Here is an 18,104-nt window from a genome sequence, read left to right as displayed (position 1 = left end):
GTGCATGTTTAAACAAAAGTTACGCCCTACTGCTGATACATACAAATCCAGATTAGCTGTGAATCTGATAGCACAGGTGCCCATGGCAACCCCCCCATTTTTGTAGATAATAATGTCTTGAAATACAAAAATGTTATTATTGAGTACAAGATCCAATAGATGCTTAATTAAAATCTGTCTATTGTTACTATAATGAGAGCATGTGACAAGAACCTCTCTAATGGCTTGGAGACCCAAGTCATTCGGGATGCATGTAAATAAATCTTTTGCATCCATAGTAACAAGCAAATAATTATTCACATTTTTATCTAACTTGAATTCCTTCAAAAATTCTATCAGTTGATAAGAATCTCTGAGAATGTTGGGGATTTCATTCACAATAGGTCTTAAAAGGCGTTCTATAAATGAAGAGATGGTAGAAGTAATCCACCTTTCACTAGAGACAATGGGTCTCATAGGAACAGGACTAACCTCTTTATGTATCTTGGGCAAGCCTTTGATAATGGGAATTGTCGGAAACTCCACTAAGAAGTATTCATATATCTCACAACTTATCTGGCCACACATTAATAAGTTGTATAAGTCTGATTGTATATCTTTGATAGTTTTCTTCACAAAATCATGGGTAACCAAATCATATGTGTTACTATCTGATAGGAGGGCGGTCATGGTATTAATATAATCAGATGTATTCATTATCACCACCACCCCACCTTTATCTGCTGGCTTAATAGTAATCTCAGCATTTCTTTTCAACCTAAAGAGTGAACCTTGTTCTGGTAGTACATTAAAAATCCGCATCTTTTCTATTCCGAAAGCAAAACTACCTATAAAAATCTTTTTCGCACATTTTCAAAAAGCACTCTACATTATGTGACATCAAAGGTACAAAGTTACTTTTATGTTTAAAAAAGTCTTTCGATGCATCAGTATGCATAGCACTATTATCTTTAAAAAGGACTTTTAAAGAAACATTACGACAAAATAATCTTAGGTCAGTTAAGTCCTCATTAAGGTGACTGGTTTGAGAAGGAATAAAATTAAGACCTTTATTTAGAAGCGAGATATCAGATTCAGGCAAAACCATATCAGACAAATTATATACCAAAGAGTTCAATTTCTTTGCTTCCTTATTGCTCCATATTTCTGAGCCTTCCTTCAACTGCTGTTGAACTAATTCTCCACCCCATTTGCTGCTGCTCTCACCGAAAGGTAAAAAACAGCTCATAGCAGGGGCTGTATCTTTAGGTTTTGCTCCCGCTAAAATGAAAGTCTTAGCTGCTTGTTGGTTAGGGGGTGGAGTGTCGCTAGGAAAGCTAGCACCATTGGAATGGTTTAATGTAGAAATACTGGACGGTACTTCATTGCTTATAGTCTTACTGGAGTTAGAGACAAGAGAGATGAGACAACAGTCTACAGAGGTGGAACATAATACTGTCGAGTTGGAAAAGTTGATGTTTCTTCTACTGACTATATCAGATGTTACCGTGAGAGCTGTAATATTTCGTTCTCGGCCAGAGAAACACCTGGCCGAGAGCGAAATCATTAGCATCCCTCACAAGCTTTCTGTGTTTGGTTTGCTTTAACCTTTCACTAAATAGGTGTACCTGTGACCAAATATTTTCCAGCCTCTTAGTGAAGTATTCTGATTTAAATTGTTCGAGAATGTTACTTTGTTGTAAGTCTATTTTGTTCCATAACTCAGATTCAAGTGGGGCAAAATATTACAAAATAATATTACAAAAATTGCAAGGGTTTACATATAGGGTTATTGGAGGGAAAAATGAGAAAGAGGTGGAAAAGTCCAAAGAATCTGTACTGTAGAGCTGAGAGAACTAGTAAATATGTAATAGTGAAGGCATGTGGCTGGTTAGGTAATTTACTGCAGGTATAATTTTTGTTTTAAACTTACAGTCACAATCAATGGTGTGTATGCTTCTGCTCCACCTAGTGGTGAGAAAGGAGGGTGGTACACTGGAAGAAAAAAAGAGGTCTATTCAGACTCAAATCTACAGGAGTGGGAAGAGCCAAGAAAAAGTCCTAGAAAACAATCAGTGCATTGAAGTAGGAAAGGTGCTACAACCATGGAGAAGGTATTCAGTTTAAAACTTTCTTATTTAAAAAATTGAAATGTATACAAATGGGATTATTGGAGGGAAAAATGAGGAAAAAGGTGGAAAAGTCCACATAATCTGTAGTGTAGGGCAGAGAGCAGTAATTGTAAATACAATATGTAATGCATGAGGCTGGTTAGAGGATTTACTGTAGGTCTTTTTGATTTATACTTTGCAGTCACAATCAATGGGTGTATGCTGCCACCTAGATGAGAGTGAAGGGTGGTACACTGGAAGAAGGTTTGTTGAGACTCAATCTATAGAGATGGAAGAGGCAAGAAAAAGTCCAGAAAAAAAATAGTGACCTGAAGTTGGAAAGGTGCTACAGCTATGGAGAAGGACTCCAGTTTAGAACTTTCTTATTTCAAAACTGAAAAAGTATATATATGAGATTATTGAGGGAAAAATGAGAAAGAGGTGGAAATGTCTACAGAATCTGTAGTGCAGGGCAGAGAATACAATATGTCATGGCATGAGGCTGGTTAAAGGATTTACTGCAGCTTTTTTTTTTGTTTCGTTTTAAACTTTACAGTATCAATCAATGGGTGTATGCCTCCAGCCGAGGTGAAAGGAGGGTGGTACACTGGAAGTAGAATGTTCATCAAGACTCAAACCTACAGAGTGGGAAGAGCCAAGAAAAAGTCCAGAAAAACAATCAGTGACCTGAATTTGGAAAGGTGCTACAGCCAGGAAGAAGGCATTTAGTTTAGATCTTTCTTATTTCAAAAATTGGCAGGTATACATATGGGATTATTGGAGGGATAAAATGCGAAAGAGGTGGAAAAGTCCACAGAATATGTAGTGTAGGGCAGAGAGAATTATAAATACAGTACATAAGGCATGAGGCTGAGTACAGGATTTACTGCAGGTCTTTTTTGTTTTAAACTTTGCAGTCACAATCAATGGGTGCATGCTGGCAACGAGTTGTGAGAGGAGGGTGATACACTGGAAGAAGAAGGTTCATCGAGACTTGAATCTACAAAGCAGGAAGAACCAAGAAAAAGTCCAGAAAAACAATTATTGACCTGAAGTTGGAAAGGCGCTACAGCCAGGGAGAAGGCATGCAGTTTAGAACTTTCTTATTTCAAAAATTGCAAAGGTATACATATGGGATTATTGGAGGGAAAATGAGAAAGAGGTGGAAAAGTCCAAAGAATCTGTAGTGCAGGGCAGAGAGAAGTAATAAATACAATATGTAAGGCATGAGGCTGGTTAAAGGATTTACTGCAGGTCTTTTTTGTTTAAACTTTACAATAAGAATTAGTGAGTGTGTGGTGCCACCTAGTGGCGAGAGGAGGGTGGTACACAGGAAAAAGGAGGTTTGTCGAGACTCAAATCTACAGAGTGGGGAAGAGCCAAGAAAAAGTCCAGAAAAACAATCAGTGACCTGAAGTTGGAAAGGTGCTACAGCCAGGGAGAAGATATGCTGTTTAGAACTTTCTTATTTTAAAAATTGCAAACATATACATATGGGATAATTGGAGGGAAAAATTGATAAAGAGGTAGAAAAGTCCACAGAATCTGTATTGTAGGGCAGAAAGAAGTAAATAATCCCAGTTGTATACCTTTGCAGTTTTTCAAATAAGAAAGTTATAAGGTTCATACCTTCTCCCTGGCTGTAGCACCTCTCCAACTTCAAGTCATTGATTGTTTTTCTGGACTTTTTCTTGGCTCTTCCCACTGTATAGACTTGAGTCTTGATGAACCTTCTTCTTTCAGTGTACCACCCTCCTCTCACCACTAGGTCGCACCATACTCCCATTGATCGAGACTGTAAAGTTTAAACAAAAAAGACCTGTAGTAAATCCTCTAACCAGCCTCATGCCTTATGTATTGTATTTATTACTTCTCTCTGCACTACACTACAGATTCTGCAGACTTTTCTAGCACTTTCTCAATTTTTTCCTTCCAATAATCCCTGATGTATACCTTTGCAGTTTTTCAAATGAGAAAGTACTAAACTGCATATTTTCTCCCTGGTTGTAGCCCCTCTCCAACAAGTCACTGATTGTTTTTCTGGACTTGTTCTTGGCTCTTCCCACTCTGTAGATTCCAGTCTTGACAAACTTCCTTCTTCCAGTGTACCAACCTCCTCTCACCACTAGGTTTCACAATACACCCATTGATTCTGACTGTAAAGTTTAAACAAAAAAGAACTGCAGTAAATCCTCTAACTAGCCTCATGCCTTACGTATTATATTTATTACTTAAGGCATGAGGCTGGTTAGAGGATTTACTGCGGGTCTTTTTTGTTTAAAGTTTACAGTCAGATTCAATGGGTGCATACTGCCATCTAGTGGTGAGAGGAGGGTGGTTCACTGAAGGAAGGAGGTTTGTCAAGACTGGAATCTACAGAGTGGGAAGAGGCAAGAAAAAGTCCAGAAAAACAATAAATAACCTGAAGTTGGAAAGTTGCTTCATCCTGGGAGAATGTATGCAGTTTAGAACTTTCTTATTTCAAAAATTGCAAAGGTATACATATGGGATTATTGGAGGGAAAAATGAGAAAGAGGAGGAAAAGTCCACAGAATATGTAGTGTAGGGCAGAGAGAATTATAAATACAGTACATAAGGCATGATGATGCGTACAGGATTTAATGCAGGCCTTTTTTGTTTTAAATTTGACAGTCACAATCAATGGGTGTATTCTGCCACCCAGTAATGAGAGGAGGGTGCTACACTGAAAAAAGAAGGTTCATCAAGACTTGAATCTACAGAGCGGGAAGAGACAAGAAAAAGTCCAGAAAAACAATCAGTGACCTGAAGTTGAAAAGGTGCTACAGCCAGAGTATGCAGTTTATAACTTTCTTATTTCAAAAAATGCAAAAGTATAGATATGGGATTATTGGAGGGAAAAATGAGAAAGAGGTGGAAATGTCTAAGGAATCTGTAGTGTAGGTCAGAGAGAATTATAAATACAATACGTAAGGCATGAGGCTGGTTTGAGGATTTACTGCAAGTGTTTTTTGTTTAAACTTTAGTTTCCTCCGGTGCTCTGGTTTCCTCAAAGACATGCTGCAGGTGGATTGGACACTCTAAATTGGCCCTAGGTGTGTGTGTGTGTGCCAAAAACTCCACTGCCAATCAATGTGGACAAGGTGATCTGTGGTGACCCCTAACCAAAAAGCCGAAAAGAAGAAGAAGTTTTTTGTTTAAACTTTACAGTCAGAATCAATGAGTGTGTGCTGCCACCTAGTGATTAGGGGAGGGTGGTACACTGGAAGGAGAAGGTTCGTTGAGACTCAAATCTACAGAGTGGGAAGAGCCAAGAAAAAGTCAGAAAACAATCAGTGATGTGAAGTTGGAAAGGTGCTATAGCCAGGAAGAAGGCATGCAGTTTAGAACTTTCTTATTTCAAAAATTGCAAAGGTATACATATGGGATTATTGGACTGAAAAAATGAGAAAGTGGTGGAAAAGGCCAAAGAATCTGTAGTGTAGGGCAGTGAAAAGTAATAAATAGAATACAAAAAGCATGAGGCTGGTTAGAGGATTTACTGCAGGTCTTTTTTGTCTAAACTTTACAGTCCCAATCAAAGGGAGTATGGTGTGACCTAGTGGTGAGAGGAGGGTGGTACACTGGAAGAAAAAGGTTTGTTGAAACTCAAATCTACAGAGTGGGAAGATCCCAGAAAAAGTCCCAAAAAAATCAGTGACCTGAAGTTGGAAAAGGTGTTACAGTCAGGAGGGCATGCAGTTTAGAACTTTCTTTATTTGAAAAAAATTGAAATGGTGATACATCTGGGATTATTGAGGGAAAAAAATGAGAAAGTTAGAAATTACCACAGAATCTGTAGTGTAGCGGCAGAGAGACTCATAAAAATAAAGTAATATGTAAGGCATGAGGCTGAAGTTAAAGGATTTTACTGCAGGTCTTTTTCTTTTAAACTTTACAGTCAAGCAATCAATGGGTGTAAGTGCTGCCAAATCGCGGGTGGGTAAGAGGAGGGTGGTACACTGGAAGAAGAAGGTCTCGCTGGGACTCAAATCTACTAGAGTGGAAGAGCCAAGAAAAATGTCTGAAGAAACAATGAGTGACTTGAAGTTGGAGAGGTAAAGTACAGCTAGGCAAATTCAGGTATGCAAGTTTAGAACTTTATTATTTGAAAATGCAAGGAATAACATCTGGGGACTATTGAAAGCTGTAAACATTTGAAAATGGTGGGAAAAGTCTGCATAATCTTGTAGTGTAGGGTAGAGAGAAATAATATATACATTACCCAAGCATGAGGTTGGATAGAGGGGATTTACTCGCAGGTCTCTTTTGTTTAACCTTTACAGTCCGCCAATCAAATGGGAGGTATGTTGCCTCCTAGTGGAAAGAGGAGGGTGGTACACTGGGAAGAAGGTTAATCGAGACTTGAATCTACAGAGCTGTAAGAGCTAAGATAAAGTCCAGAAAAACAATCAGTGACCTGAAGTTGGAAAAGCTGCTACAGACTGGGAGAAGGTATGCAGTTTAGAGCTTTCTTTTTTCAAAAATTGCAGAAGCATAGATATGGGATTATTGGAGTGGAAAAATGAAAAGAGGTGGAAAAGACTACAGAAACTGTAGTGTAGGTAATAGAGAGAATTATAAATATAATAACGTAAGGCATTAGGTTGGTTAGATGATTTACTGCAGGTCTTTTGTTTAAACCTTTACAGTCAGAATCAATGCCGGGTGCTGCTGCCACCTAGTTTTGAGAGGAGGGTGTGAACACTTAAAGAAGGGAGGTTCCTCTAAGAATGGAATCTACAGAGTGGGAAGACCCAAGAGAAAGTCAAGAAAATCAATCAGTGACAAGAAGTTGGAGAGGTGCTTCAGCAATGGAGAAGGTATGCAGTTTTAGAACTTTCTTATTTAAAAATTGCAAAGGTGCATACATCTCGGAATTATTGGAGGGAAAAACAAGAAAGAGGCAGAAAAGTCCACAGAATCTGTAGTGTAGTGTGTGAGTGAGTTAAGGGCAAATCACAATAATGAAGGCATTAGGCTGGTTAGAGGATTTACTGCAGGTGTTTTTTTTAATCTTTACAGTCACAATCAATTTGTGTATGCTACCACATAGTGACTACAGGAGGGTGGTACTCTGGAAGTAGAAGGATCATCGAGACTCGAATCTACTGAGCTGGAAGAGCCAAGACAAAAAACAATAAATAACCTGAAGTTGGAAATGTGCTACAGCCAGGGAGAAGGTATGTAGTTTGATGTTTCTTCTTTCAAAAGCTGCAAAGGTAAACATATGGGATTACTGGAGGGAAAATGAGAAAGATTTGAAAATGTCTGCAGAATCTGTAGTGTAGGGCAGAGAGAAGTAATAAATACAATACATGGGCCAGAAGAGGCTCATTGAGGATTTACTTGCAGGTCTTTTTGTCTGGGTAAACTTTACAGTCACAATTAAGGTGAGAGGAAGGTGGCACACTGGAAGATAAAGCTTCGTTGAGACTCAAATCTACAGAGCAGGAAGAGGCAAGAAAATAGCTTCCAGAGAAAACAATAACCTGAATTGGAAAGGTGCTACAGCCAGGAGAAGGTATGCAGTTTAGAACTTTACTTATTTTGCAAAAATTGCAAAGGTATACATATGGGATTATTGAAGGAAAAAATTAGAAAGAGGTGGAAAAGTCCGGTGCAGAATCTGTGAAAAGTGTACATGGCAGAGAGAAGTAATAAATAGAAGGCACGAGGCTGGTTATATGGATTTACGCCAGGTCTTTTTCTGTAAACTTAAGGTCACAACTCAATGGTTGTGTGTTGCCATCTAGTGGCTTAGAGGGGAGGGTGGTTCACTGGAAGAAGCTCACCAAGACTCGAATCTACCGAAAGTGGAAAGAACCAAGAAAAGCCCAGAAAAGCAATCTCAGTGACCTACAGTTGAAAGGTGCTGCCAGACTGGGAGAGTTGCATGCAGTTTAGAGCTTTTTCAAAAATTGCAAAAGTGTAGATAGGATTGGTTGGAGGGAAAAAAATTAAAAAGAGTAGGAAAACTACAGAAACTGTAGTGTAGGTCAGAGAGAATTATTATAAATATAATAATAAAGGCATTAGGCTGGTAAGATGATTTACTGCAGGTCTTTTGTTTAAACTTTACAGTCAGAATCAATGGGGTATGCTTTCGCCACCTAGTTTAGGGAGGGTGGAACACTAAAGAAGGAGGTTCACTGTAAGAGGAATCACTGAGGGAAGAGCCAAGAGAAAGTCAAGAAAAATAACCAGTGACCTTGAAGTTGGAGAGGTGCTTCAGTAATGGAGAAGGTATGCAGTTTAGAACTTTCATATTTAAAATTGCAAAAGGTATACATTCAAATTATTGAGGAAAACAAGAAAGAGGCAGAAAAGTCCACAGAATCTGTAGTGTAGTGCAGAGTGAGTTGCACATAACATGGAAGGCATGAGGCTGGTTAGAGGATTCTACTGAAGGTTTTTAATCTTTACAATCACAATCAATGTGTGTATGCTTATCACAAAGTGACTAAGCAGGAGGGTGATACTCTGGAAGAAGAAGGACCATCGAGACGCTCAAATCATGTGAGCTGGAAGAGCCAAGACAAAGTCCAGAAAAATACTAAAATAACCTGAAGTTGGAAAGGTACACCCAAAAAGGTAGTGTTTGAGTTTTTTTCAAAATTAAATTACAATATTATTGGAAAATTAAAAAAGTTAAAAAAAAGAAATTTATTAGGGAGAAAAAAATAAAAAAAACAAAGAGGGTTTAGAGGGAGGGCGAAATTTAATACTTAAGGGGGGGAGGGGGGTACACGGAAAAAGAAAGGGTTTTTTCTCAAATTCAAGGGGAAACCAAAAAATTGGAAAAAATAATGAAGTTGGGAAACTAACCCGGGGGGTTCGTTTAGAACCTTATTTTAAAATTGCAAATATCATTGGGAATTGGGGGAAAAAAGAAAAAGGTGGGGCCCCAAAATTTTAGGTTTGGGAGAGAAGTTAAAAAAAAATAATAAGGGAAACTGGTTTGGTTTCTGAGGTCTTTTTTTGTAAATTTAATCACAATCTGGGTTTTGACATGGCAAGGGGGGGGTTTAGGAAAAGGGTTTATAAGACTGAATCTCAGTGGGGGAAAGAAAAATGAAAAAATCGTGAGAATTGGGTGCTCAGAGGGGGTATCATTTAGCTTTTTTTCAAAATTGAAAAGAAGAATGGGATTATTGGGGGAAAAAAAAAAAAAGGGAAAAAAAAACTTTTTGGGGAAAATTTAAAATTAATAAGGCATGACTGGTTAAAAATTTCTGAGGCTTTTTGTTTAAAAAAGCACTAATGGGGTAGGACCTGTTTAGGGATGGCATTGAAGGGGTTTTCCCAAAACGTCTTGAGTGGGGGAACCGGTCAAAAAAAAACAGTTGAAATTAAATGTTTAGCCAAAAGGGGTTTCGTTTAGAATTTTATTTAAAAATTGCAAAAGGATAATTGGGAATTGGAAAGGAAAAAAAAAAGGGGAAAAAAAAGGGGGTCAAAAGTTTTAAAAACAATTTGGATGAGGGGTTAAATTTATGAAGGGTTTTTTAACTTTTTTAAAAAAAATGGGGGGTTTTTTTACAAAGGGGGGTTATCAAAAAAAGGAAGACCCAAAAATACAAGCAAAGAGGAAAAGTCCGAAAATAAAAACCCAATTAAAGGTCTAAAAATGGTTGAGTTTGATTTTTTTTTAAAAAAAAAAGGAAAATTTGGGGAAATTTGGAAAAATTAGGAGGTGGGAAAAACCGTTGGTTTTTTAGAAAAAATAAATAAATAAAAAAACTTTAAGGGTTTCTCTTTTTTTAAAATTTAAGTAAAAGGTGGGGGAATTCCTGGAAGAAAAAAATTAAAAGGGGGAAAAAGAAATAAAAAAAAAACCTGAAGTTGGAAAGGTGTAAACCAAGAATATGCTTTGAAAATTTTAAAAATTGCGGATCATAGGGAATTTTTGGGGAAAAAAAAAATGGGAAATAAAACTTAGGAGGAAAATAATAAATAGAATAAAAAGGGAGGTGGTTTTTTTTATTTTTTTTTTAAAAATTTTTTCACAATATGGTGTTTTGACAGTGGAGAGGGGGTTTGGGGGGAAAAATTTTAAATGAAATTAAAATAAGAACCCAAAAAAGTGAAAAAAAAGTGACCCAATTGGAAAATGACAACTGGGGGAAAAGGTTGGGTTTGAATTTCTTTTTTAAAAATTAAAAAAATGGGTTATTGAGGGAAAAAAAAAAATGGAAAATCGTTGTATGAGGCAGAAAATTTTTATAATAAACTGAGGGGAGAGATTTTTGAGGTTTTTGTTTTTTTAAATTAAGGGGGGTTTTCCCCCAGAGAAAGGGGGGCAAAGAAGGGCATCGATGGGAACTCGATGGGGGCCAAAAAAATAAGTCAGGAAGTTGGGGGGTGTTCAAAAAGGAAAGGGGGTTTGAATTTATTTAAAAGAAGGAACATTTTAATTTTAGGAAAAAAAAAAAAAGGGAAAAATACGAATCTTATGTAGGAAATTAAAAAAATATAAGGTAGGCTTTGGGATTTTTCAGGTTTTTCTTTTTAAAAAATTGGGGGGAATTTTTGACACAGGGGGGTAACTCGGAAAAAGGGCGATAAATTCAGGGGGAAGCCAAGAAAAATGAAAAATTATCCTAATTGGAAAGGTTAAGGGGGAATATAGGAAAAAAAAATTTAAAATTAAAATATGGGTTAAAAGGGAAAAATTTAAAAATTGGGAAAGCTAGAAATTAATGAGGGCGGTTTTTAAAAACAATACATAAAGAAGAGGTGGTTTAAAGGGAATAGGTTTTTTTTTTTTAAATTTACAGACAAAAAGGGAGAAGGGGGAAAAAGGGAAAAAATTGGAAAAAACTACAGGCGGGAAAGGGGAAGAAATTAAAAAAAATAAATAACCTAATTGGAAATTAAGAGGGGAAAGGTTCAAGAACTTTTTACAAAAATTAAAGGGAAATAATTTTTGGGAAAGGAAAAAAAGAAAAAATAAATTCCAAAAATTTGTAGTGGGAAAAGGGAAAAAAAGGTGACTGGAAGGATTTCTCAGGGCTTTTTTTTTTTAAAAAGAAATCAAGGGATCGACTGGGAGGGAGGGGGGGGAAAAAAAAATTTTTCAAAAAAAAATAAAAAAAAAAGAAAAAAGAAAATGGAATTTGGGAAAAAGTGACCAAAGGTTGAGTTTACAAATTTAAAAATTTTTAAAAAAATTCTTGGGATTATTTAGGTAAAAAAAAAAATTTTGTGTTTGGGAAAAAAAAAAAATAAATAAAAAGGAGAGGGTTAAGGGTTTACTCAGGTTTTGAAAAAAAGTCAAACAATGGGGGGCTGAAGTGGGGGAGGGGGTTTGGGAAAAAGGTTATCAAAATTGAATTCAATAAAAAGGAAAAAAAAAAAAAAATAATGAGAATTTGGGAAAATGAAGCCCAAAAAGTAATGAGAGAATTTTTATTTAAAAATTGCAAAAAATTTTAAAATTTTAGGAAAATGGAAAAAGGTAAAAGTCCCGTTTAATAAGGGAAAAATTAAAAAAATGAGGGAGGGTGGGGTTTTAAAAAATTTTTTTTTTTCTTTTTTGAGGAAGCAAGTTTTTTTTTTTAAATTTTAGTTAAAAAGGGGGAGTGACTGGGGGAGGTTTCCCTAAAAAAATTTTTTTAATCAAATTACAAGGGGAAGAAAGAAAAAAAGGGAAAAAAACAGGACCCGAAATTGGAAAGGGGTTTAAAAAAGGTAGCGTTTTGAATTTTTATTTTTTTTAAATTACAATTATTATTGGGGGAAAATGAAAAAATGGGAAAAAATGAACTTTGGGGGGAAAAAATTTTTAAAAATTTTAAGAAGGGAGAGGGAAGAGGGCTTTTTTTTTCTTTTTGTAAGGTGGTTCGCCAAGTTGAGAGATTCATTAAAAGAAGGTTCATGGATTACTAAAAGGAAAGAGAAAGAAAAACAAAAATCGTATTGCCGAATTAAATTTCAGCCCGAGGTTGAGTTTAGAATTTTTTTTAAAAAATAAAGGGACATATGGGTTATGGGGAAAAAAAGGGTAAAAAACCCCGAAAGGAGGGCAGAGACTATTTAAATAAAAACAAAGGAAAAAGTAAAAATCAGGCTTTTGTTTTAAATTTTCAAAAAGGGTGAGTTTCTCCCTTTTTGGAAGGAAACATGGAAAAGAAGGTTTAAAATTTGGAAAACCAAGAAAAAATAAAACAATCTGCTTTTAATTAAAGGGGCACACCGGGGAAGGTGCTTTTGAACCCATTTTAAAAAGAAAAGGGTTCATATGGGGGTTTTGGAAAGGAAAAGAGCAAAGGGGGAAAAAACCAAAATCTTTTTATGGAAAAGGGCTTTGCGAAATTTCAGTAAATCCCCTTTTTTTCCCCCAAAAAAGGGGGGGGGGGGGAAAAAAGAAGGTTTAACGAATCTGAGTTTTAAAGGCCCTAAAATAAAACATACTTAGGGAAAGGTGTAAAAGGGGAAAAATGCAGTTTCTTTTTTTTAAAAATTGCAAATCAATGGGTTTTTGGAAAAAGGAAAGAGGTGGAAAAATCCCCAAAAATCTGAGGAGGGCAAAAATTTAAAAAAAAATATGGCTGAGGTGGAAGGTTTCGCAGGTTTTTTTTTTAAATTTCTAAATCAATTTTCGGATATTGGGGGAAAGGGGGAATGGAAAAGAAAATTAAAGTTCAAAAAGAGAAAAAAAATAAAAAAATCGTGCCTGAAGTTTGGGAAAAGGGGTTTCGCCCGGGGTTTTTTTAAACTTTCATTTTAAAATTCAAAGGTATACTGGAAGGGGGGAAAAAAAAAAAGAGGTGGGAAATCCACAGAATTTTTTAGGGGGAAAAATTAAAAACAATCTGGCTGAGGTTTGGAAGGTTTCGAGGTTTTTATTTAAACTTTTAATCAAATCAAGGGGTTTTTACCTAGGAAAAGGGGGGAAATGGAAGAAAAGGTTTAGCCCTAATCTAAGGGGAAAAAAAAAATTAAAAAACAATAGGCCTGAAGTGGAAAAGGGGTTTCGCCCGGGGGTTGGTTTAAACTTTCATTTTAAAATCAAAGGTAAATAGGGGAAAAGGGGGGAAATTAAAAAAGGTAAAAAAACGAGAGGGCAGAAAATTTAAAAACAATAATTAAGGATGAGGGGGAAGAGATTTTTGCAGTTTTTTTTTTAAAAATTAAGAAACAATGGGGGTTTTGGAAGGGGGGAGGGGGAGTAACTGGAAAAAAGGAAAGATAATTAAGAAAGAGGTGGAAAAAAAAACCAAAAAAAATTTTTAATTAAAGGGCACACCAGGGGAAGGTATTTTGAATTTTTTCAAAAAAAAGGTTAATAGGGGTTTTTGGGGAAAAAAAGAAGGGGGAAAACCAGAACTGATTGGGGAAAAAAGGGGAAAAAGAAAAGTAAGGGAGGGGGGTTTTGTTTCTATCGTTTTTAATTTTCAGCAAAGAATGGGGAGTGAAGTACAGGAAAGGGTAAGGAAGAAAAAATTTTTTAACTTTACTAAAAGGGGGGGCCAAGGTAAAAAAAAAAAAAGTACCATTTGGGGTGCTAAAAGGGGGGTTTTGAGAATTTTTTTTTTTAAAAGAAAAAGGGTTCAATATTAAAGGGAAAAAAAAGGAAAAAAGTACGAATTGATGTAGGGAGAGGAAAATAAATTTTAAACAATGGAAAGGTTACTAGGTTTTGAAATTTTAGAAGGGGTGAGGGCCCCCATTGAGTGAGGGGGGAATAAGAAAAATACCCAAAAAAAAGGGGAAAAAAAAAAAACAGTACTAAGTTTAAAGGTGCTATTGAGGGAGTGTCATTTAGAATTTTTTTAAAAAAAAAACAAGGGAAGGAGGGAAAAAAAAAAAAAATCCCCAGAATTTTTAGTTGGGAAAGGGGAAATAAATAGAATACAAAAAGCATGAGGCTGGTTAGAGGATTTACTGCAGGTCTTTTTTGTTTAAACTTTACAGTCCCAATCAAAGGGAGTATGGTGTGACCTAGTGGTGAGAGGAGGGTGGTACACTGGAAGAAGAAGGTTTGTTGAAACTCAAATCTACAGAGTGGGAAGATCCCAGAAAAAGTCCCAAAAAAATCAGTGACCTGAAGTTGGAAAGGTGTTACAGTCAGGGGGAGGGCATGCAGTTTAGAACTTTCTTATTTGAAAAAATTGAAATGGATACATCTGGGATTATTGGAGGGAAAAAAATGAGAAAGAGTTAGAAATTACCACAGAATCTGTAGTGTATGGCAGAGAGACTCATAAATACAATATGTAAGGCATGAGGCTGGTTAAAGGATTTACTGCAGGTCTTTTTCTTTTTAAACTTTACAGTCACAATCAATGGGTGTATGCTGCCACCGTGTGGCGAGAGGAGGGTGGTACACTGGAAGAAGAAGGTTCGTCGGGACTCAAATCTACAGAGTGGGAAGAGCCAAGAAAATGTCTGAAGAAACAATGAGTGACTTGAAGTTGGAGAGGTGCTACAACTAGGGCAAAGGTATGCAGTTTAGAACTTTATTATTTGAAAAAATGCAAAGGAATACATCTGGGACTATTGAAAGGTAAACATTTGAAAATGGTGGGAAAAGTCTGCATAATCTGTAGTGTAGGGTAGAGAGAAATAATATATACATTACCTAAGCATGAGGTTGGATAGAGGATTTACTGCAGGTCTTTTTTGTTTAACCTTTACAGTCACAATCAAATGGAGTATGTTGCCTCCTAGTGGAAAGAGGAGGGTGGTACACTGGAAGAAGGTTAATCGAGACTTGAATCTACAGAGCGGTAAGAGCTAAGATAAAGTCCAGAAAAACAATCAGTGACCTGAAGTTGGAAAGCTGCTACAGACTGGGAGAAGGTATGCAGTTTAGAGCTTTCTTTTTTCAAAAATTGCAAAAGTATAGATATGGCATTATTGGAGTGAAAAAATGAAAAAAGAGGTGGAAAAAATACAGAAACTGTAGTGTAGGTCAGAGAGAATTATAAATATAATACGTAAGGCATTAGGCTGGTTAGATGATTTACTGCAGGTCTTTTTTGTTTAAACTTTACAGTCAGAATCAATGGGGTATGCTGCCACCTAGTTTTGAGAGGAGGGTGGAACACTGAAAGAAGGAGGTTCATCAAGAGTGGAATCTACTGAGTGGGAAGAGCCAAGAGAAAGTCAAGAAAAACAATCAGTGACTTGAAGTTGGAGAGGTGCTTCAGCAATGGAGAAGGTATGCAGTTTAGAACTTTCTTATTTAAAAATTGCAAAGGTATACATCTGGAATTATTGGAGGGAAAAACAAGAAGGAGGCAGAAAAGTCCACAGAATCTATAGTGTAGTGCAGAGTGAGTTACAAATACAATACAGAGGCTGGTTAGAGGATTTACTGAATGTTTTTTTTTTATCTTTACAATCACAATCAATGTATGTATGCTATCACAGAGTGGTTACAGGAGGATGGTACTCTGAAAGAAGAAGGCCAAAACTCAAATCTAAGAGCTGGGGGCCCAAAAAAAAGTCCAAAAAAAATAAATAACCTGAAGTTGGAAAGTGCTACAGGGAGAAGGGATGAGTTTGATTTTTTTTAAAATGCAAAGGAAAACATATGGGATTATTAAAGGGGAAAATTTAGAAAGAGTTGGAAAAGTCTGCAAATTTAAATGTAGGGAGAGAATAAAAAATACAAACAAAAGAGGCTGGTTAGAGGATTTTGGGGTTTTTTAAAACTCACAATTAAGGGAGAGGAAGGTGACACACTGGAAGATAAAGTTTTCTGAGACTCAAATCTAAAAAGAAGAGGAAGAAAAAGAAAAAAAAAATAACCTGAAGTTGGAAAGGGGTACAGCCAGGAGAAGGTATGCAGTTTAGAACTTCTTATTTCAAAAATTGCAAAGGTATACATATGGGATTAGGAAAGGGAAAAAATTTGAAAGAGGTGGAAAAATCCGTCTTTGTGTATGGCAAAAGAAGAAAAATGAATAAAAGGCCGGCTGGTTTTGGATTTACTGCAGGTCTTTTTTGTAAACTTTTCACAATCAATTGTATGTTTCCATCTAGTGGGAGGAGGGTTCACTGGGAAGAAGTTTCAAGACTAATCTACGGGGAAGAACCAAGAAAAAAAACCCCGAAAAGCAATCAGTGACCTGAAGTTGGAAAGGTGCTAAAACTGGGAGAAGGTATGCAGTTTAGCTTTCTTTTTTAAAAAAGCAAAGTATAATATGGGATTTTGGAGGGAAAAAAAAAGAGGTGGAAAAAAAGAAACTGTAGTGTAGGTCAAAAAATTATAAAATAATTAAGGCATTTGGCTGGTTAAGATTTTCTGCAGGTCTTTTTGTTTAAACTTTACAGTCAAATCAATGGGTATGCTGCCACCTAGTTTTGAGAGGAGGGTGGAAAACTAAGAAGGTTCATCAAAAGTGGAATCTACTGGGAAAGAAAGAAAGTCAAAAAAAACAATCAGTGACTTGAAGTTGGAAAGGTGCTTCAGCAATGGAGAAGGTATGCAAGAACTTTCTTATTTAAAATTGCAAATATACATTTGGAAATTTTTGGAGGGAAAAAAAAGAAAGAAGAAAAGTCCACAGAATCTCTAGTGTAGTGCAAATGAGTTAAAATACAATATGGAAGGCATGAGGCTGGGAGGATTTACTGAAGGTTTTTTCTTTATAATCACAATCAATGTGTATGCTATCACAGGGGACTACAGGAGGGTGATACCCGGAAGAAGAATTGAGACTCGAATCTACTGAGCTGGAAGAGCCAAGACAAAAAACAATAAATAACCTGAAGTTGGAAATTTTAGCCAGGAGAAGGTATGTAGTTTGATTTTTTTTCAAAATTTCAAAGGAAAACATATGGGATTATTAAAGGAAAAAAAAGAGTTGGAAAGTCTGCAGAATATGAAATGTAGGGGAGAAGAATAAATACAAAAATAACAAAAAGGCTTTTTGAGGATTTACTCAGGTCTTTTTGTTTAAAATTTACAGTCACAATTGGTGAGAGGAGGGTGGTACACTGGAAGATAAAGTTGAGACTCAAATCTACAGAGGGGGAGGCAAGAAAATAGAAAAACAATAAATAACCTTTTAAAGGTGCTACAGCCAGGAGAAGGTATGCAGTTTAGAACTTTCTTATTTCAAAATTGCAAAGGTATAAATTATTTTGGAAGAAAAAATTAGAAAAGGGGGAAAAGTTGTAGTGTAGGAGAGAAGTAATAAGTAAGGCATGAGGCTGGTTATAGGATTTACTGCAGGTCTTTTTTCTTTAAACTTTAGTCACAATCAATGGTTGTCTGCTGCCATCTAGTGGCGAGAGGAGGGTGGTTCACTGGAAAAAGAAGTTTCATCAAGACTCAAATCTACCGAGTGGGAAGAACCAAGAAAAAGCCCAGAAAAGCAATCAGTGACCTGAAGTTGGAAAGGTGCTGCAGCCAGAAAGAAGGTATGCAGTTTAAAACTTTCTTATTTCAAAAATTTCAAAAGTATTCATATGGGATTATTGGAGAGAAAAATGAGAAAGAGGTGGAAAAGTCCACAGAGTTTGTAGTGTACAGAAAAGAGAATTATAAATACAATACACAAGGCATGAAGCTGGTTAGAGGATTTACTGCAGGTCCTTTTGTTTAAAACTTTATAGTCACAATCAGTGGGTGTTTGCTGTCACATAGTGGTGAGTGGAGGGTGGTAAACTGGAAGAAGAAGGTTCATCAAGACTCGAATCTACAGAGTGGGAAGAGCCAAGAAAAAGTCCAGAAAAACAATAAGTGACTTGAAGTTGGAAAGCTGCCACAGCCAGGGAGAAGTAATGCAGTTTACAACTTTCTTATTTCAAAAATTGCAAAGGTACACATATGGGATTATTGGAGGGAAATGAGAAAAGGGGGAAAAGTCACCCGAATCTGTAATAGAGGGCAAAAAAATTTAAAAAAAAATATATACATGATTTTAAGGGAAATGCAGTTCTTTTTTTTTTAAACTTTGTTTTGTTTTTAGAGGGAAAATTTTTTTTTTCTTTGCAAAGTCTTTTTGGGTTTTAAAAAACTTTAAAAAAAAGTTAAAT

The sequence above is a fragment of the Protopterus annectens genome, chromosome 8.part0, assembly GCF_019279795.1.
Source record: "Protopterus annectens isolate FY-2018-M chromosome 8.part0, PAN1.0, whole genome shotgun sequence".
NCBI lineage: Eukaryota > Metazoa > Chordata > Ceratodontiformes > Protopteridae > Protopterus > Protopterus annectens.
The sequence above is the reverse complement of the archived record's forward strand: the minus strand, read 5'-3'. Positions refer to the sequence as shown.